A 21,814-nucleotide genomic window follows, 5' to 3' on the forward strand; every position below is an offset into this window, starting at 1 on the left:
GAAAGAAATCGGAAATACCTTCCAATACCTTAACTCTATGGAGAATAAATTAAATTCATTGCTACTTCTATGGTGTAACCATGAAAATTGTGGATTTTTCCATTGTTCCTTCTTAAGGCACTCAGTCCCATGGTTTTGAAAGATGTCTTCTACATTAAAGATGCCATCAAAGCAATACAAAATGAAAATAAAAAATGAAAATGGACAGGCAAAGAACTGCCTAAAGATAAAATGCAATCTCTAGTTCACTCCTAGTATTAGTGGGAGTATATAAAGTAGAATGATTCTTAGGCCTTATCTCCTGCAATTGTTGGATGACAACCTTAATATTCAGTCTCATTGATGGAGAAGGTGCCCAACAACCCATGGCAAGTTTAAGTGCTAAATCTAATCCATCATCTACCGGAATTCTCAATCCCCTAAAGATATCAACATCAAATAGCTCCAACAAACTCTCCTCCAACACAGTAGTCTTCACAATAGAAGGAAAATCAACAAATTTGTAAGAGCTCTCATTCTTTCCTGGTTTCTTGCCAATGAGTATTTGTAATAGGAGAATTCCTTGTAGCCCTCAAGTGTAGCTGCATTCATCATATGAGCAGTAGATGATGGGTTCAATAATTGGTCTAGGCTACAATGAGTTAGATATGCCACACAGTTTTCATCCACTAAAACATTCTTGGATTTGAGGTTCCCATGAGTGATGCATTAAAGGAAATTTCAGCCTAAAATTGCCCCTGAACTTTTCACATAATTTTCATGTCATAATACGTAAACCAATCAAAATCCTTTAAATCTAAAAAGAGGTACATGTCTTAAATAATTTTAAATTGTTTAATTTGGGTATCCGTGAAATATTTTATTAATATTATTTAAATACCTTACTCATATGAATTAGAATATCGAAAAAGTTGTTAATGCAATGTAAATATTGATATTAGTGAAAAAATATAAATTAAAAATGAAGTTCCATTTGACATTACTAGCCATGCCCCAAAGATACCAAAAAAATAATTAAATATAAAATAGTTTAAAATAAAATATAGTTATAGCCAAATATACAATAATTAAATAGTTAAAAATAGTTAAATAGTTAAAAATTATATATTCCAAAAATGACAAATGACCGAATCCTGACAAAAATATAAAATATAGGTGTAGTGTAACTTATAGACAAAATGGCCTTTTTTAGGACATTTTCTGGTTAATTTTAACTGAAATCTTGTAGAGATTTTCAAATTCTTGAGTTTAAGTTGTTAAGTTGTTTAATCTGTACAATTCGAGTGGTCGGGGGGTTTCTCAGGGTGTTGAATCCATTTATGGATTCAAAAATGCATTTTAAACAACAAAAAATCACATTTTTCTTGAAATTGTTTCGCCGAATTCTAGTGAAGAAGTCTATTTTGTCTATAAGTTAGACTATGGTTAAAATATATAGCACATATAAAATAGTTAAATAGTTAAAAAATAGTTACATAATTAAAAAATGCATTCCAGAAAGGACAAATTACCGGATTCCAGACAAAATTATCAAATATATAGTTAAATATAAAATAGTTAAATAGTTAAACAATGTATTCCATCAAGGACAAATTACCAGATTCTAGCCGAAAAATATATTCTAGTCGAAATTGTGACCTCGGCAGACAACAACGCTAAAAAAAAACTAAAATATAGTTAAATATAAAAAATATATAGACAGTTATTTTAATAAAAGTGCCATATATTGAGTGAATTCGATAAAAGTAAAAAATTAGCTAGTATATTAATTTTTTTATTAAATGTTGTGCTATTAAATATTGTGGAACATAGATAAAAATAAAGTAATCTTAAAAATTTGTCTACATGGCATTTTTTTATTAATTCCTTGATTTTTTCCTCTCGGGCCACTTTTAGGCTTAAATTTCCTCTAATGGGTGTTTCATGTCTAGTGTGAAGGCGGGAAAGTCCTCTTACTCCTCGAAGAAAAATCTTGTGGATGTGAGCCCAACTCAAAGAGGGTTTCCCACCTCGAGCATGTGCAAAATAAATGATCTTTTTGCATAAGTAAGACAAAGTAAGGACCCAACCCACAGACCTACAAGATGAGGATTTCCTTGAATGAAGAAGAGATAATTGCAAGACTTCATATTGAATCTAGAGAATAACTTAAGTGTATTTGAGATGCAGAACTCAAGTTCATTCTTCATTTTCTTTTAATATTTGGAAGGACCATGGCCTCTTGAATATTATTATTGCAATCTGAACCTCAATTTGCAAGTAGAAAAAAACTATGAACACTTTCCAGGTAAATTTATAGTATTTGCTACTTTTGTTATATCTTTTGGAGAACTACATTTGTTTTGAAAGTGAAATTCATGTTTTGTCAACAATAGAAAAATTATAAAATGAAAAGCCCAAAAATTCCATGAGTTATATCAGTGCAATGGCCCATTTCACAGTACCCTACGAATGTTTTTTTATTTTCATAAAGGATATAACCAACTTTCAATGGCATACTTTTTTTGAATCTTTTTAATACATGTACAATTGATATCCTATGAATGGAGGATGCAATCTAATCAATTTTCCTATTTTTGGAGAAGAAACTAAAGACAACATAGAAATTCTTCCTTAGACTCGGGTTTCAAAATGACAACTTACCATCAAGAAGGTCAGCCAAGCTTCTTTTGTTCTGATAATCATATACAAGAATCTTCTCTCTTGTTCCTTCATAAAATGATCGGAGAAGGAGTATATTTTCATGCTGAAGGAAACCCAAATCTTTAACTACATGTAGGAGTTATTTTCAGTCCTTGCAAGTCCCTTCCTTGAGAAGCCTCAAGCAACAATTCCTTCCTGGCTAAGCTTGGGTTTGTAGATAGTGCCATAGATGGTCTTACCCAATACTTGAAATGTTGCATTCAACACATCCTCCACCATGAGATTCTCCCCACCTTCAAAAACCACCAATTTTTACTCCCCTATTTCTTCATCTTCCAATTCATTTAAAGAGGGGTCCCCTCCTCCTACCGACACTTTCATATTATGGGAACCTCCAATGCCTATCAACAAGGACACACAAACAACAATGTTTTTCATCAATCCAATAACAATCCCTCCAACTTCACTAGGGTCCAGTCTAGAATGGCTTTGAATGTGAGTTCTCGTACAAGGGGCAATAGGAGGCCCACATATCTTGTTTCATGCATATGGCTAACTAGAAAAACTCTGTGAAAACACTGGAATGGTAACACACACTTTGTGAAGACACACTTTTATCCAAATAAAGTGGTAATGTGTGCAATTGAGATGGTAAAGGTTGGCATGGTTCATCCATTTTGAAACTATGTTTACTCAAACTTAGTGGTGGTCGACCATATTCTACAGAGTACCTCAATCCTTTCCCTCGATCTTATGGCTTCTTATCTCCAGTAAAATGTTATAGTTTTTCAAGAGCCTAGTTGTTCTGGTTACTCACATCTGACAAAGAAACCAAGTATATTTCATTACTCCAAGGACTCGTGGCTATTAATTGATTTCTGTCATGCTCTGGGTACATCACAAAAGACAAGTGAGTGACCTCCTGCTTATAGATTGAATAACATTTCTTACAAGAAAGAAATACCTAAAGAATCATGCGTAGAAGACACACTTTTATCCAAATCATGTGGTAATGTGAGAGGGTAAAGGTTGGCATGGTTCATCCATTTGGACACTATGTTTACTCAAACTCAGTGGTTGTCGACCATCTTCTACAAAGTACCTTAACCTTTACCCTCGATTGTCTGGTTTCTCATCTCCAATAAAATGTCCCATCTTTTCAAGAGCCTGATCTGTCTTCTTGCTCGCACCCAACACAACTACCAATAAACTTTTGTTGCTCCAACAACTCACAAATATCCATTGATTGGCACAATGCTTTAGGTACAACATGAAGGCAGAAGAGCCAAGCAACTTTCATTGCTCCAAGAACTCACAACTATCAATTGATTTACAACATTCTTTGGGTAGAACATGAAGACAAGTGAGTGAACTCCTTCTTCATCATGAACTTACTCGGAAATGGGGCAACTAACAGACCTAATCAACCAAAACTTACATCCGACGAGTGATAATATTTCAGTCTTCTAACACAATATCGATGGTGCCATGAGGTGCAGAGTGGAAATTGGGGGAGTTCTTCTCAAAGGAACACCTTACAACGTAACAAAATAAAATGTATTTTCATCAAGGCTATTTTTAGATTCTCTTCTAAATGGAATACTTTAAAATATTATATCGATTTCTTAGTGAAAAATGTATTTCTTACTAGATAGAAGAAAGATAACTTTTATTTACTTTGACTTTTAGTGAATATTTTAGAATTATGATTATATATTTATTATTTATATTATACACCAGAAAAATGTTTAAAGAAAATAATTAACTTTTTCCATTATTGTAATAAAATAGTTTTAATTTTTGTTGTTCATGTTACCACGTAGAAAATGCTTATATTAGTTCAAAAAGTTTTTCCATGTGCTTCAAAGCTATTAAGAAAAATATTTCAAAATATTTATGCTTTCTATACATTTAAAAGTGGAAAGTTGGCATCTTTACAATTATTTTGAATGTGTGATCTAAATTATTGAAGATTCTTTTTATTTGTAATCTAATTAGTGTAACAAAGATGGCTAATTATTTTGTCATATGACCTTTTGGGAGTTGTCCAACATTTCATAATGGAGCTCATGAGAGTATATTTTTATTTTAAACATATCATATTCTTTATGCTACTCAAAAAGGTGAAATAATTTTGATCTTCTCCACTAGGGTTAGTCACTTCTATATATCAATGATAAACATAATTTTTATAGTATAATTATTAAATCAAGGTTATTTGTTCTTAGATTTAGGTGTACTATTTTTTTCTCTAGTGGGGTGAACACCCATGGGAGAATTTGATCCTAGAATCTCACAACATACATAATATTTAAGAGATAACACTATGATTGAAAATTGAGCTATCCCCTGTTTGATTGATTCATATCTACTGATATTTTTAATAACACAATTATTTTATATAGTATCATCTTCCTTCATTCCGTAATGATTTAGCTAAGATTTGAAATCTTTATGAAATCAACACTAGCTTTCACTAGTGTAACAAAGATGACTAATTCTTTTGGCCTATGACATTTTGTGTGTTGTTAAACACCCTACTTCACTATGAAGCTTGTTAGAGTATATTCTAATTTTAAAAACATCAATCTTGTTATTTATGCTAGTCAGAATAGAGAAATAATTTTGATTTCTTCACTAGAGTTGATCACCTCCTTATAACATCATATTTTTATTATTATTACTTTAGTTCTTATTGCAGGGTAATTTGTTCTTATATTTAGATGCACTAATATTTGTAATAACAACATTATTTTATAGAGTGACATCTTCTTTTATTCCTTGATGATTTAGCCATGATTTGACATCTTTATGCAATCCACACTAGTTTTCACTAGGTTTTGAAGAAATCTTACTAAGTCACTTGTATTCCATTTTTTTTCTTATTCCTATATATTAGGTACCTTTTCATAGTAATACTATCCATAAGGGAAAGGAGGAGGATAGAGCATGGCTTGCTGATAAAAAACTTTAAATAATAAGTTAATAAAACACTTTTGGATTTCCTCTCTCTTTTTCCAGAAATTTTAAATGAGAGGGCAACCCCAAACTTTGCAACCATGTAAGGCAATAGAAGTGATTACAATATCAAAGAGAAATTTCTTCTTATTGCATAAGAAGAGGTCGGTTGATTTAAAATTGTTTCCAAGTCTATAAAATATTTCCATCATACTTATATCTTTTCCTTAATCATATGATTCCAATTAAGTTTACAATCAAATTGACTCTGAGGTATTTTCCTAAAGTCACTTTCTCCAAGTTGTTGTTTTGATTGATGAAATTAGAGAAACTAATTTTTTTTGGTTTAATTATCATAACATTCATTATAATAGTCATGCACATATTATAGTAGAAATATTTTCAAAATTTTACTCGCTTATCAATATCATAAGAACACCATGTCATAAATGCAATATTGTAAGTGTATAGAAGAAGGAATATGACTATACCACTACATATACAACGTATTTATTAGAAACAATTCTTTAGTTCCAAAATGCATAGGGATAGTGGAAACAATTGCTTAGCTCTTTATTACACTTAACTTCTTTTCACCAACCATGAGTTTTTTAAAAGTAGAAATAATGTTCTTGTACAACCTTATAATAGTGTTAGAATGTGGGTCCTTAGAGAATAAAAAAGTATGATATCATGATTTGTAATCCTTGAGGTGTGATCATGTTCCACTAATGAGTTGTCAATGTGATATAGACAAAAGATATAAAATGGTCATTGATATATTATCAATTAAGATTTTGAGGTCAGTACAATATCATACATTGGCTTGAGGAATTTTTGCCATCTTTCTTCACTTTTCTCTCTCTCCCCAATTCTTAACAAATAGTAGCTTAGATTAGAAGGAATTTTTAGATATTCTATCCTATTCCAAAAGTTAGCCTTGAGTACCATATCAAAATTTCTTCTAAAGTTAATAAAATAGTTTGCAAGAATAACAAAAGTGGAATAAGGTAGTCGAGAGTTAAATTGAGTTTAGATAGATGGATAAATAAAGAACCAATATAGATACATCTTAACTCCAAATCTATCTTGAAAAGGAAACATTGATCCCTCTTGATGCAAGATAATTTAGGATTTCAAATAGATCTTGAATAAAACATTTTAATAATTTTATTCTCAAAATGTGTAATTCCTTTTATGCTTAACATATAGTTGACATGTGACAAATACAATGTATATTCAAATACGAAAGAGGAGTTCAAAGAAAATCTCAAGATAATATTGCAAGTGTAGGAAAACATTAGGAGTATGGAAAACTAAGTGTGAATTCTTCCAAAGAAAATTGCATTATCTATGGGATGCAATCTTAGAATAATGGGTTGTAGTACACATCAAGAATATATAGGTAATCATAAATTAGCACATGCTTAAAAATGTAACAAAATTGAAATCCTTTATGGTATTAATCAGATATTTCGTAATATTTACCCAAAGATTTTCTAAGATTTGTCACCCAATCACCTCCCTATAAATAAAGGGGGTGAATTTTGTGTGTTCAACTAAATGTGAAGAAATTTTCCAAAAATTGGAGCATATTTTGAATAATGCTCATATATTGAAGATGAAAAATTCAAATGAGGAATTTTTGGTGTGTATAGATTTATTGGAAGGAAGGGCTTGGTGGAATGCTCATGTAACAAGGCCATGTAATTATATATCAATCTAGAAAATTTAATTTCCATGAAAAATATTATCTAGAGTTGAGATGTAATAATTGGTAGCTATCATATGTCATTTTGGGTTATAGTTGGATATTGAGATGATAGAGAAAAATAATGGTAGAATTTATGGAGGGACCCTACTTGTGATGTTGAGATAACCCTTAAATGAAAAAACTAGTAATTAGAGGTATAATCCAATAATTCAAGTATAGTCAAGAAGTCATGATATTGACAGAAATTATTGATCATTCATATGGTAAGGGAAAGCGTGTTTAGGATGGGCCTGGGTTATCCTCATGAGGAAATTGTAACTCATGACTTAGAGCTTAGATCTAAGTGCATACTGTGAAGATGTGAAAGAACTATTTATTCGAGAGGGAATTTGTATTAATGACGAATCATAGTAGAGTGAGTTATTTGTTTGAGCATCCCTTGCGGAATTCTAGGAAACTTAGGCAAGTAACAGTTACTAGTGAATTTGTCTTTGAGATCAAATATATGAAATGGAAGGATAACCCTGTGATAATGCACTTGATAGGAGTGTGCATATTATTCATAAGGATATAGTGAGTATATATAACTATGACATCAAAGGCATGAAAAAAATGCCTTATGGGATGAAGAATATTTTAAAACTATGGATGGATTTTAGAGAAAGAGTCTAAAGGACCAACTATCAAGGATATTGGCTAAGAAGGGAAAACTTATTGTTTCTCAAATTTAGATTATATGTACAAAATTCATCATATTTAAGGAAGTTCATAATGCATGAGCTACATAAGATTCCTTACACAAGACACCTATGATACAAAAGATGATTATATCCATCAAGAAATATTATTTTCTTCTTTGGATAAAGGAGGATATTTTGGGGTATATTGTAATTCATTTGGAATATTAAAAATTAATAGTGGAACATAGGCATTAAGCAGGTGTACCATAGACAATACCAATTCCAAATCGGAACCAGGAAGTCATTTTGTGGATTTTATCATTCAACTACCAAGGAAGAAAATGTAAAATAATGCATTTATGATAGTGGTGTACAAGTAAACCCACTTTATTTGTATCAAGTAAACCAATAAAGAAATTGACATTGTAAATGTTTTTGTGAAAGAAAATTTCAAGGTGCATGCCATTCCTAAAGTAATAAAATATGATCAAGATGTCAAATCTGCTTCAAAATTTTGGAAGCCTTGATTTACATACTTTGGAACATAATTAAAATTCAATAAAACCCATCATCCTCAAAATAATGGACACAAAAAGAGGGTGAAAAAATACCAAAAGATAAGCTAAAATTGTATGTTATGCATTAGCCCAAGAAGTGAAAAGATTACCTACAACTCATAAAATTTGCTTATAATAATGGATATTGAGATGAAATGAGTATTATTCCATTACAAGAATTGTATTATAGAAAATGAAATATTCCAATAAATTGGGATATCCCAACGAATTGGATTACAATTGTACTAGAAATTTTAAAGGAGATAGAGAAGGAAGTGACGAGGATTAAGCAAAAACTAAACGTGGCACAAGACTAGTAGAAGGGTTATGTATATCATAAAATCATAAGTAATTCTAAGCATGAGAAAATGTATAGATCTAAATTTGACTTAGGATAAGTTCCTTAAAATGGGAATATGTCCTAATTTGGAACCACATTACTATGGAACTTTTGAGGCCCATGATGTGTTTCATGATGGGAATATGTCCTTAAAATGGCTCTAGAAATAGTGGGGCTAGTGGCATACCAATTTGCTTTACCCCCAACTCTAAAGGCCCATGATGTGTTTCAGGTATGCTTTCTTAAAAAATATGTATATGATTATAATTATGTTACTCATTTGGTTGTGATTTAGATGGAACCTAAAGCATAGTTTTAGCTAGAACCCTTAGGCATAATTAACAGTAAGGAGACCCTAATCTAGAATTGAACCTTCATGTAGGTAAAGTGCAATGGAAGAACTTTGGATTAGATGAGGCTATGTGAAATCTAGAGGAGGCCATGAAAAATATATCCATTTTTGTTTATTGAAAATATTCCAAGACATCAATTGTAGAATACTAAGGGTAATATCCCTTTAAGGGGGAGGAAATGGTATCACCTCTTTTCAAATCTAAAAATATTGGAATTGTAATTTCAAATTATAATGATAGAAATGGTCAAGGAGGATATCTTATTAGCCTTTATTATATGTAATCTGAATATCATTTATATATTTCCAAAAGATGACATAGATAGTAGTCAACATGGATATTAATGCCTAATGGGAATATTTAAGGGGGATTTGGGAATTTCTCTATATTATTTGAATTCACTATCTAGATATATAATTTGATTGTTAAACTAACCAAATGTTAACAAATATGGGAACAAATTGGGAGTGGTATTGAACTGATCCATAGGTGTGTGATACATACCAATTCTAGAGGCTTATAAATTTACAACCCATCATAAGGAGGGACCCTGGAATCTCATTTTATGCAATGTATGTTTGGTTTGAGTAGAAAATAATATAAATAAGCTATCAAATGTAGTTGTAGTATGTAAGAGAGATAATGAAGTGTGTGTAATTGAACCAAAGAAACTTTTTATAAGAGAGTAGAATATCATGTGGGTGTTGGGGATATGACTGTGAGATGAAGAAGACAAAAATCCTTCAAAGTCATGAAAATATTGTGTGGAATTGTGGTTTTTGTTAAATTTGGATAAGAAAGTAAGCATGGAAGACTTAAACTTGATCTAGATGGTTAGGAGAATTGTCTATACAACTTTACATAACTAATAATATAAAGTAATAAGAAAATACAAGTACAATGCAACTATTGGATTAGTGAATTGTGTTATGTAGACCCATGAAAACTATACTATGGGTGTTGATCAACACTAATTTATTAGTTGAAATGTAGAATACTGATTCTATTATTTAAAGGAGAGTTACCTTCATCTTCTTTAACATAATTGAATCTTCTTAAGCGTTGAGTGAATCTTTCTCTGGTTGGTTAGCTACATGGAAATTGCAATGTAGATAAGTGTATAGTTGGGTGAAGAGTGGCTCTCCATTCTTAAATTTCTAACAAAATTTAAAGTGACAAAACATGTGTAATGATTTCAATTTTAATGAAATTAAATTATTTTTTAATGTTTCATATCTATTGTTATGTTGGGATATAAAGTATGTTGCATTGATGAGATGGATCAATTAAGCAAAGTCTTGCGGTAGAAATCACATAAGAGAAATTTTTGGTCGACGCATTTCGAATCAACAAGTGTGTTTCATCATGAGGACCATATTGTTTAGTGTGGTTCATCAAGTGTGGTTCATTTAGTTGTACTTGCTTACTGGTTTTTAATTCAATTATGAATGAATTATGTATATAAATGTATGCTTCAAGGCATGTTTCTTAGAATAGATATGTGGTGTATGGTTTGTGCATTATGATGCATAATTTGATTTGAGACCAAATATATCTTTACAATTTATTCGTGTACTTATTTATTGCTAGTCGAATAGTGGGATTGAATATATACAATGTATACCTGAATTAAAATGAGAATGATGATAGTCTTTATTTCATTGGATACATTGAAAAGGGTCGTTAATTCCCTATTTGGTGCATTTCTAGAAGGTATTTTATATATTTTTTGATAAGGAGTCTTTAGGACATTTTTTTCCTTAAGAGGCAAGTTACACTACTAGCATCTCTATTGTAAATGCTTAAATTTTTAGATTTTCAACCCAAATATGTGAAATGATCTATTTTTGGTTAGGGGAAGTTATGCATTTTTTCATTTCCCATCTCTATGTTCCTTTTATGGGAATATGCATAATGATGGGAAATATTTTATAGGCTAGTGAAGACTTTGGTAGCTTCATAAGTCCTTTGGATAGCTCCTTACTCTTTTAGATCATTTTTCAACACTCAAGATAAGATAAGAAAATCTCTTTTAGAAACATTTTATTCCTTAAATAATTTTCGAATTGGAGTTTTAGCCTCCACACCTTGTTAGATGGTCTACAAGGAGCCATTTCCCTGGGCTAGCAGAAAGGGGATTAAGGAAAAATGTAGTAGATGAGAAATCCTAAATTTGTCAAGTGATGGAAGTCGGTATCGAGATCTATCATGATCCAAAAGTTTCGACATCCAAAAATACTTCATAATTGGATTTTTCCAAAATTCCATATCTTAGATAGTGGAACCTTCATGTGACAAAACTAGTTATTGGCAGTAGGAAGGATCCATAATTCTTCAAGGGCTGCAAGTTGGAACTGGATACTATTAAGTGTTGGGGACGAAAAATTAGTTTATTGGGTGGAAGTATAGCCTTCCAAGTAAATATTAAGGATGGATTTATTAAATGAACTAGAGAGAGATGCAAGTGTAGTAAGTGATATGGAAACTGTAGAGTCCATTTGAGTACTCTTGGACCCAACTAGTAGGCAGGTGCTAATGTGCTACGTAAGGTTTTTGCTGATATGGCATGCTTATGAGTTGCTAACATGACATTTTGGCATGTCTCCTATCATAGCATGTGATGTGAAATATGAAAATATAGAAATTGATAGTATTGTAAAATGAACTATGTTGGGATTTTCTAGATGTAGATGGACCTTGATAAATTTGGAAAAGCTAAAATCTTGAACACCCAAATGAGATGGGGTTTAATTGACACTAATAGATTATGATGTGGCATCATGACATGGATCAAAGTGGCACAATGTCACAGAGGTGGAGACCAAACGGTAGGCAAGGTGATGTTATGTGGATGGGAAAAGGTTCAAATAGTGGAGATATAGAAATCTATAACTCCTTTTAATTGGAACTTTTAGTTTTTCCTAGATTTGTATGTGAATCTTGAGTGAGAAGAAATCTAAAAGAAGAAGGAACAACCACTACGGAGAAAAAGAGGAATATCATATCGGAAAGAACATAAATATAAAAAGTTCCTATAATGGGGAAATTTGGAATACTAGATCTATATTTGAATATTAGGATGGCATGTATTTTTGAGGACATGGCCCAATACAATGCTGACGTGTCCACAGGCACTGCCAAATGCTCGCCACATGCACTTGGCATGGAATTGTGAAATGGGGACATGGAGGGAAAATTTCTACCCTTTGTCTACCATGTGGAAATGGTACAAATGTTGATGTGTTACTTGGGAGGGAAAATTGTAAAATGGGCATCAATTTCCAACTAAGGATTTTTATTGGTGAAATTTATATTTTTGGAAAGTTGTCCACGAGTGAAAGAAGACACTAACCTTATTAAGGATTTTAAATGTTGTTGGATAAAAGGGAATTTTGATAACCCAATCTCCATAAAGTAACCTTGGATTTTAGGTCTAGACACCCTATTCCTTTACAAAGATTTGAGAGATTTTATATTATTACAAAATACCAACGAAACATTCTTCAACCTTGATCTCAACAAAAATAGTAATATAAATGAGAGATCAACAAACCTTTACCATCCTCTCAACGAATAAGAATATTAATCTATAAAAATATATATAAATAAAATATTCAATTAATAATCTAAATTTATATTAATAAGAAAATATACTTGTGTAAAATTCAAACAAATTATTATTATCGTTATTATTTATTATTATTTTAAAGGTTATAATAATTACATCTTAATCATATATTATAGGAAAATTTAAATTTTAAAAGTATTTTTTATATTATAAAAATGTATGGGATATCCTACTAATTGTTTCTTTTTAAAATTTGAAATTGTTATTCATTCACATTGAATTAATTTTTTTTGTTTTTATTTAAATATAATTTATATGTTTAAAAATAATTTAAGATAAATACAATTATATAAAAAGATTGATACAAGCATTTTTTTAATAAAAAATATTATTCACGTTTCTTTGAATTTTGATTTATTGTGATAAACGTTACCTTAACACATCTCCTTTGTAAATAATAAATCTATTAAAAAATGAATGGGAACCATAAAAGAAACAAAGAAAATTTAAGAGGATTTGAAATATATTTTCAACATTATAGACACCACTTAAAATATTAAGAAAATGCACTAGGTATTATTTTTCGGAAGAGTACTCCAATTATTTTCGCTACGACTTTGTAATGGAATATGGTTATTGTAATACGTGTAGGTTTAATTTCAATAAAATTAAACAATTAAAAAATCGCAATTATATAATATTTTATAACTAATATAAAAACATTTATATTAAGTACTCTCATTATTATGTTTTTGTTTTTTATATGATTTTTTGATGGACCACGGTTAATGTGATTATCGTAGGTTTAACTTCAATTAATTTTTAAAATTTAAAATTTCAATAATATAATATTTTATAATTAATATAAAAACATTTATATTTAATATAAGTCGATGCAAAATTTAAATGATAAAAAAATTAGTTAGGGTACGAAGAAAAAAACTGCATATAAAGGTATCATTGGAAGAGGTATACAAGATCAAATTTATTTTCATCAAGGGTATTTTTAAATTTTCTTTTAACCGAAAGAATTTAAAATATTATAGAGATTTCTTAGTGAAGAATGTATTCTTACTAAAAAAATTATTTCTTACCGAATAAAACAGAGCTACTTTTTATTTACTTTGACTTTTAGTGAATATTTTTAAATTATGATTTATATATTCATTATTTATATTATACACCATAAAAATGTTTAAAGAAAATAAATAAATTTTTTTCCATTATTGTAATAAAATATTGTTTAATTTTTGTTCTTCATGTTACCGCATAGAAAATGGTTATATTAGTTTTAATTTTTAATGATATTGATGGTGGTTAATTTTAAGGGAATTAAGAAATTATTTGGTTTATTTAGAGTATTCTTTATGCGATTTAAAAGTATTAGGAAAATTGTTTTTAAATTATTATGGTTTCTATATGTTGAAATGTATTTTTATAATTATTTTGAATTTGTGATTTAAGTTATTGAATATGTTTTTTATTTGTAATCCAATTAGTATAACAAAAATGATAAATTTTTTGGCATATGATATTTTGGGAGTGGTTAATATTTAACAATAGAGCTCATGACAGTATATTTTTATTTTAAACATATCATCTTTTTTGTGATAGTCAAAATAGAGAAATGATTTTGATCTTCTTCACTAGATTTAGTCACTTCCATATAACATTATAATTATTTTTTTAATACTCTAGTTCTTAAATCAATGAGATTTGTTCTTAGATTTAGATATACTTTTTTTTTTCTTTTGTGGGTTAAACACGCAGAGGAGAATTTGAGCCTATAATCTCACAACTTATATAATATTTAATAAATAACATTATGATTGACAATAGCCACCCCCCATAATCTCACGACTTATATAATATTTAAGAAATAACACTATGATTGACAATAGCTACCCCCCATAAGCTTGATTCATATGTACTTATATTTTAATAGCAACATTATTTGACTTCTTCCTTTATTCCATAATGATTTAGCCAAGATTTGACATATTTATGCAACAACACAAGTTTTCACTAGTGTACCAAAGATGACTAATTCTTTTGGCCTATGATATTTTGGGATTTGTTAAACACCCTACTTCACTATGAAGCTTGAGAGAGTATATTTGAATTTTAAAAATATCAATCTTGTTCTTTATGCTAGTCAAAATAGAGAAATGTTTCTGATTTTCTTCACTGGAGTTGAATTCCTCCTAACAACATCACATCTTTATTATTATTACTTTTCTTCACTAGAGTTGATCACTTCCTTATAACATCATATTTTTATTATTATTACTTTAGTTCTTATTGCAGGGTAATTTTTTTCTTAGAATTAGATGTACTAGTATTTGTAATAACAACATTATTTTATAGGGTGGCCTCTTCTTTTATCCCCTCATGATTTAGCTAATATTTTACATCTTTAGGTAATCCACAATAGTTTTCACTAGGTTTTGAAGAAATCTTACTAAGTCACTTGTATTCCATTTTGTTTTTCCTATTCCTATATATTAGGTGTCTTTTCATATTCATACTCTCTATAAGGGAAATGAGGAGGATAGAACATGGAAAATCGATATTATTTTTTAAATAATAAGTTAATAAAACACTTTTAGATTTCCTCTCTCTTTTTCCACAAATTTTAAAAGAGAGTGCAACCCAAAACTTCACAACCATGTAAGGCAATAGAAGTTATTAGAATCTCAAAGAGGATTTTTTTCTTATTGCATAGCAAGAGCTCAATTGATTTAAAATTGTTTTCAAGTCTAGAAAAATATTTCCATAGTACTTTTATCTTTTCCTTGATCATATAATTCTTATTAATTTTATGATGAAAATCTACTCTCAGATATCTCCCTAAAATCACTTCCTCCATGTTGTTGTTTTGATTGATGAAATTAGCGGAAGTTATAAGTTTGGGTTTAATTATCATAACATTCATTGTAATATCCAGGCACATATGAGAGTAGAAATCCTTTAGAAATTTTAGTTGCTCGTCAATATCATAAGAATATCTTGTCATAAATGTTTTATTATAGTTGTATAGAAGAATGACTATACTACATACACAACTTACTTCTTTGAAACAATATATTGGTTCCAAAATGCATAGGGGTAGCGGAAGCACTCGCTTAGTTCTTTATTACAATTAACTTCTTTTCACCAACCATAAGTGTTTTTAAACCAGAAATAACGTTTTTGTACAACCTTACAATATTGTTAGACTGTGGGTCCCTAAACAATCGAAAATTCTAAGACCATGAATTTTAATTCTTATCTTGATGAGTTGTCATCATGATCCACTAATGAGTTGTCAATGTGACCTAAGGTCTAGATCTAGGAGATATATAATGGTCATTATTGTATTATCAATTAAGATTTAAGGTCAATACAATACAATACATTTTCTTGAGTTATTTCTGCCATATTTCTTGACTTTTCTCGCTCTTTCCAATTCATAACAAATAGTTGCTCAAATTAGAAGGAACTTTTAGATCTTCTAGCCTATTCCAAAGGTTTGTCTTGAGTAGCATATTAAAATTTCTTCTAATTAATAAAATAGTTTGCAATAAGAACAAAAGTGCAATAAGGTAGTCGAGATTTGAATGGAATTTAGATATATGGATAAATAAAGAACCAATATAGATCCATCTCAACTCCAAATCTATCGCACAAAGGAAAGGTTGATCCTCTTGATGCATGATGATTTAGGAGTTGAAACAGATCTTGGCTAAAACATTTTAATATTTTGATTCTCAAGATGTATAGTTACTTTTATGCTTAACATATAGTTGACATGTGACAAATACACACATAGATAATCCTAAAATCATATCTATCACATATCGGGAGATCATGTAAAAAAAATTATATATTAAAAATCTAGAAAAATATTACAATCTTATCCTTCTTGGAGCATGATAAATCTAGAATTAAAGTAGATGTGCTTTGAATAAATTTTCTTAGATTGATTATGACAATATTTTAATAGAAACAATAAAATTTAAATATAGCCCTTCTAAATATATTTTCAACATTTAATAAGAATATATCTCACCTTTTTAAGAAAATATTCTAAGATTATTTTATTTATTGAAATTTTATTTATTTAAAAACTATTATTATTGTTATTATTATCATCATTAGCTAATTTTAATATTTAGAATGTGTTTTCCCTAATTAAATTATAATTTTAAGTAACAATATAATATACATATTTAAATTTACATAACAAAAAAAATACAACTCCAAAAATCTTCAAATTAAATTATTATTAGTAATTATTTTTCCCATTATTATATATTTTAATTTTAATACATTAAGATTATAAATATATAACATTTGTTACTAGAATTAAGTAAATTTATAACATAAATAATATCTTCTAATAATTAAAAATTGATTATATAACTTTGTAAGGAAAGAAATCTAGCATTGATTCTATACATTAGTTTAGGAAAACCAATACAACAATCTTCATAGCCATAAAGCCATTATAACAATATTTATTAAGACAATATTGCTCCGCTTATCAAAAGTTAGGATTTGAACCTAAGTGGGAAGATAATAGCCATTTCAACCAACTACTATATATATATATATAGTTTGAAACCAATACAACAATCTTCATAGCCATAAAGACATCATAACAGTATCTATTATGATAGTATTGTTCCTCTTATCAAAAGTTAGGATTTGAACCTGGGGGGAAGATAATAGCCATTTCACCCAATTACACAAAATCAAGCATTGATTTTATACCTTTGTTTAGGAAAGAAATCACTCTCATTTATATACAGAGAGAACTTGAAACCAATACAACAATCTTCATAACCATAAAGCCATCATAACAATATTTATTAAGACAATATTTCTCCTATTATCAAAAGTTAGGATTTGAACATAAGTGGGAAGATAATAGCCATTTCAACCAACTACTATATATAGAGAGAGATTGAAACCAATACAACAATCTTCATACCCATAAAGCCATTATAACAATATTTATTAAGATAGTATTTCTCCTCTTATCAAAAGTCAGGATTTGAACCTAAATAGGAAGATAATAACCATTTCACCCAATTACACAAAATTATTTTAATTAATAAAATCTATTATATATATATATATATATATATATATATATATATATATATATATATAATACAATATAATATAATATAAATTATTTATCAAAAAATTCCCTATAAGTAAACTTATTTTTATTGTTTATTTATTAATTAAAAAAATGGTTTTATACTTATATTTTCTTCCATTATTTTACTCCAATATTATTTCACATAGTAAGATTTTATTAATTTTAACTATATTTTCAAACTAATTTGATATATTGTATAATTTCAATTTATTTAATTATAATAATTTGACGAGAAATATTAATTTTACATATATTTATTTAAAATAACAAAATTTATAAAATTAAAATAAAATATCTAAATAACATAAATTCAAATAATATATATATATATATATAAATTAAATTTAGTTAATTTTAATTTTGATACATTTTCAAATTAATTTGATATATTAATTTCAATTTATTTAATTATAATAATTTAATGATCACTTTTAATTTTATATATATTTATTTAAAATATTTAAAATATTTGGTGGTCATGTAAGTTCTCAATCACATTCACCTAATAATCCATCGATCCATCTTACTCAGATTCATTGAAGATCAAACTTTCGGATGATTACTATTATTGAATGTTGAGTTTTTTTGAAGTTGTTAATAGTACATATTTTTTTTTTTTGTTGAACTGAGAACATAATAAGGGTGCTAAAATATTTTGGAAGCTATATCATATTCTCGAGCTGATTGCAAGATCCATATAGTAGTGGAGGGTAAAACATCTTATATATATTAATTAAGCATTGTATCTCCATGGAATTCCAGCTTCCAGGTATAACTGATTTTCCTGTGGTAATTGTGATAGTATAGTAGTAGCAGAAACTCTCGGTTGGGCTTTCTTCATAGTTCTAAGACCAACAAAGCCACTTTATTTTAAATACACAAGAATTAAAATACTTACGCCAATGACTTCCCTTTGGAGACAACTCGAGCACCCACAACAACAAAAATAGAAAATCCAATGTGAAGCTATAAAACAAGCATGCAAGAATATAATTATCTTGCATAGATATAAAAATAAATATTCCATAAAAACCACAAAAAAGTTAAGATTGGGAAAAATGAGTACTGGAAAAACTGTGAAGGATATGTTTTGACATGGAAAAAGGAATGAGAACATTACCAGGTAAAACAATGAGACGTCCCTGCATTACCAGGTAAAACAATGAGGCTTCCTTGGTTTCATGTGCCCTATTGCCCAATTGTTTACCTTTTTGTGTTTATTGATTCAATTGCCCACTAGTTTACCTTATCCTTGTTTGGTGATTCAATTCTATCATCAGTGCCCACTCCAAGGATTGCAACACTTGCAAATTCAATTATTATTATTATTATTATTATTTTTCCAGATTGAAACCAAGTGTTTCTCTTTCCACCTACTCTTTGTTAATGGACAATCCATCAAAATCTCAACCTTCACAAATTGGTTAAGCAGAAGCACATACACAATGGTTGGGACGATGAGTTTATGTTTGGTGACAGGGGACCAAATGTTGAGAGTGTTGGAAAACATTAATTCCAATCACCTGCATTAAATGCATTGAGCCTAGTTTCTTCCAGAGAATTCATGAGGAAGTTTCGAGAGTTCAAGTAGCTTCCCCACTGTCACCGACTAAGGAAGCTTCTCCAATGTATATAAATACCCTCTTTGGAAATCAAATGTTCAGTAGCATTTTGTGTTCACTTCTGAGTTTTTCACTCTCTGATATGGTATCAGAGCCGAAGGTTTCGGCTTAGTTTCACAGCTCAAGGCTGGTCTGCGCTTGGAGGAGAAGATTGACTATGTGTTGTGAAGGCTGGTGTGAAGACTGCGGTGGAGCGATTGTAGGAGCATTGTGTTGGCGTATTTTTTGTGAGACCTAGAACTTCCAAAGTCCAGGTTAAGCCTCCTTTCATAGGGGAAGGAGGTAAACAAGTTATCCAAGACTATGGTGGAGAATGAGAACGAGAATGTAGCTTCCATGGTAAAGAAGTGGTACATGGGTGGATCCACAATTTTCCCCAAGACCATCGTTACAACTGTGGCAGATGTTATGGCCGCATGACGATGCGAGCATATTGTCAAGGCCGAGGCTCGGGGTGACAAGGGATGTCATGTCTGGAAGCTGTGTAGCCAAGGAAAAGGCAGCAGAGGCTTTGTTGGGTGCCATTGTAGTGAGGCATCATTAGATCTATGTGTGAAGAGAGTGGTGGATTGTGTGCCACCTGGTAGCCGCTTGAGGATTGTCGAAGTAGGATATTCAGAAGCACAGTGCCTTGAACCTTTTCAAAAATTAACGAATAATTTTTTTTTATTTCTACCATGAAGAAGAGCTTGTAGCAAAGCCTCCAACGACAAATGATTTTGAGTAAAGTTGTGTAAGGTATTGGGAAATTATTTGGATTAAGGTAAACATATTGCTTCTAGTCATGTGAAAAACTTCTTTGTTGAAAAATAAAGTCATATAAAACAAATGTGTGAATGTGAGGAAGGAGATAAAGTTTTTAAATATATTGTTTTTTAAAGTGGTGAAGGGAGTATATTAGTTTAAAAGAGAAATAGGGGGAGTGTTGGAAAAACATTAATTCCAACCACGGTCCGCATTAATTGTGTTAGGTGTCAAGTCTTCTAGAGAGTAGAGAGTTCACTCGAGACTTCTGGAGGTTTTAGGTAGCGTCCTGAAGAAGCCACCAACACCCAAAATCCAAAACCTTCTCTACTATGTATAAAACTCCTTGCTTGGTAATGGAATGAGTAAGCTGTATGTTTTGTGTTTAGTATTTTGCTTCATTATCTGATACCATATCAGAGCTCAAGTGAGTTGTGGGTAGTGAGCCTTGCTATTGGCGTTGGTTAGAGAGCGTCTGTCACGCCCCCAATTCTTTTTTCGTTTAATTGGCCGGGTGCGGCACCGCCTAAGTTATTAAGATGTTCCATCGTTAATAGACTTTGCGAACTATGCCTTAACAATACATAACCATCATGTATTCATATTATTAATGTGCGGAAACCATTAACAATATTCGATAATAAAATCAACACGACAATATAATAATCATCTTTTATTATAATTGTAATGTTTACAAATCGGGAGGGCGCCCGCCCATGCACGACTTCACGGCGGTCTGCCAAGACTCCACCGAAAACCAAGTTACAATATACAAGATACAACCCCATGTCGTTGGGCGGGCGGGCGCACCGTGCACGACCCACCGCCAACACACAACAAGTCTGCAACCGAATGCGCATCGACTCGGCGTTGGGCGGGCGGGCACACCGTGCACGACCCACACCCTACCACAACCCGGTCACAATGCGATACAACGCGGGCGCCGTGCGCACCGCCGATAAACCATCAACTCGAACTCGGACCTGGATCGCTGCCCGACTCGGCGGGCTCATCCACCAGCTCGTCCTTTTACCCCTTGTCACACTTCTTATCTGCGCACTTAGTGCGATGAAGCAAGAGCGATGTGAGTTGTTGCAAATGAACCGCAGCTCGCACCAATATATACGCCTCCCAGCTCGTGCGTTTAACTCTTGGCCGACGCTACAATATGTTATAACTCGCCACCATTCGCTTCTATCAACCGTCGGCCTGCCCAACGATGACTCGCCCTATGGTCGGCTTTAAACATAAGGCAAGCTGCCTTATAAGTGGGCGAGCTCCCCATTACTTCGCGCATATTTTACCATCGCATTTCATGGATCGCTCACACTTGTGCTTCGCTGTTTTCACGCGTCGGAGGAGCGCGCGCCCGGGCAGAGCCGCAGGGCGTTACATCCTCCCCCACCAGAAGTCATTGTCGTCCCGACAATTCCTGCTCTCCTCTTCAACTTCCTGTCATACTTCGCGATCTTGTCCTTCCATC

General features: G+C 30.8%; 1 pseudogene; it reads right to left on the reverse strand.

Moving 5' to 3' along the window:
* Positions 1-220: 220 nt before the first annotated feature.
* On the reverse strand, positions 221-20,112 carry LOC149204228 (putative kinase-like protein TMKL1; annotated as a pseudogene).
* Positions 20,113-21,814: the final 1,702 nt, after the last annotated feature.

The sequence above is a fragment of the Pinus tabuliformis genome, chromosome 1_2, assembly GCF_031772625.1.
Source record: "Pinus tabuliformis cultivar Carrire ecotype Pingquan chromosome 1_2, CPIR1, whole genome shotgun sequence".
Classification (NCBI taxonomy): Eukaryota; Viridiplantae; Streptophyta; class Pinopsida; order Pinales; family Pinaceae; genus Pinus; species Pinus tabuliformis.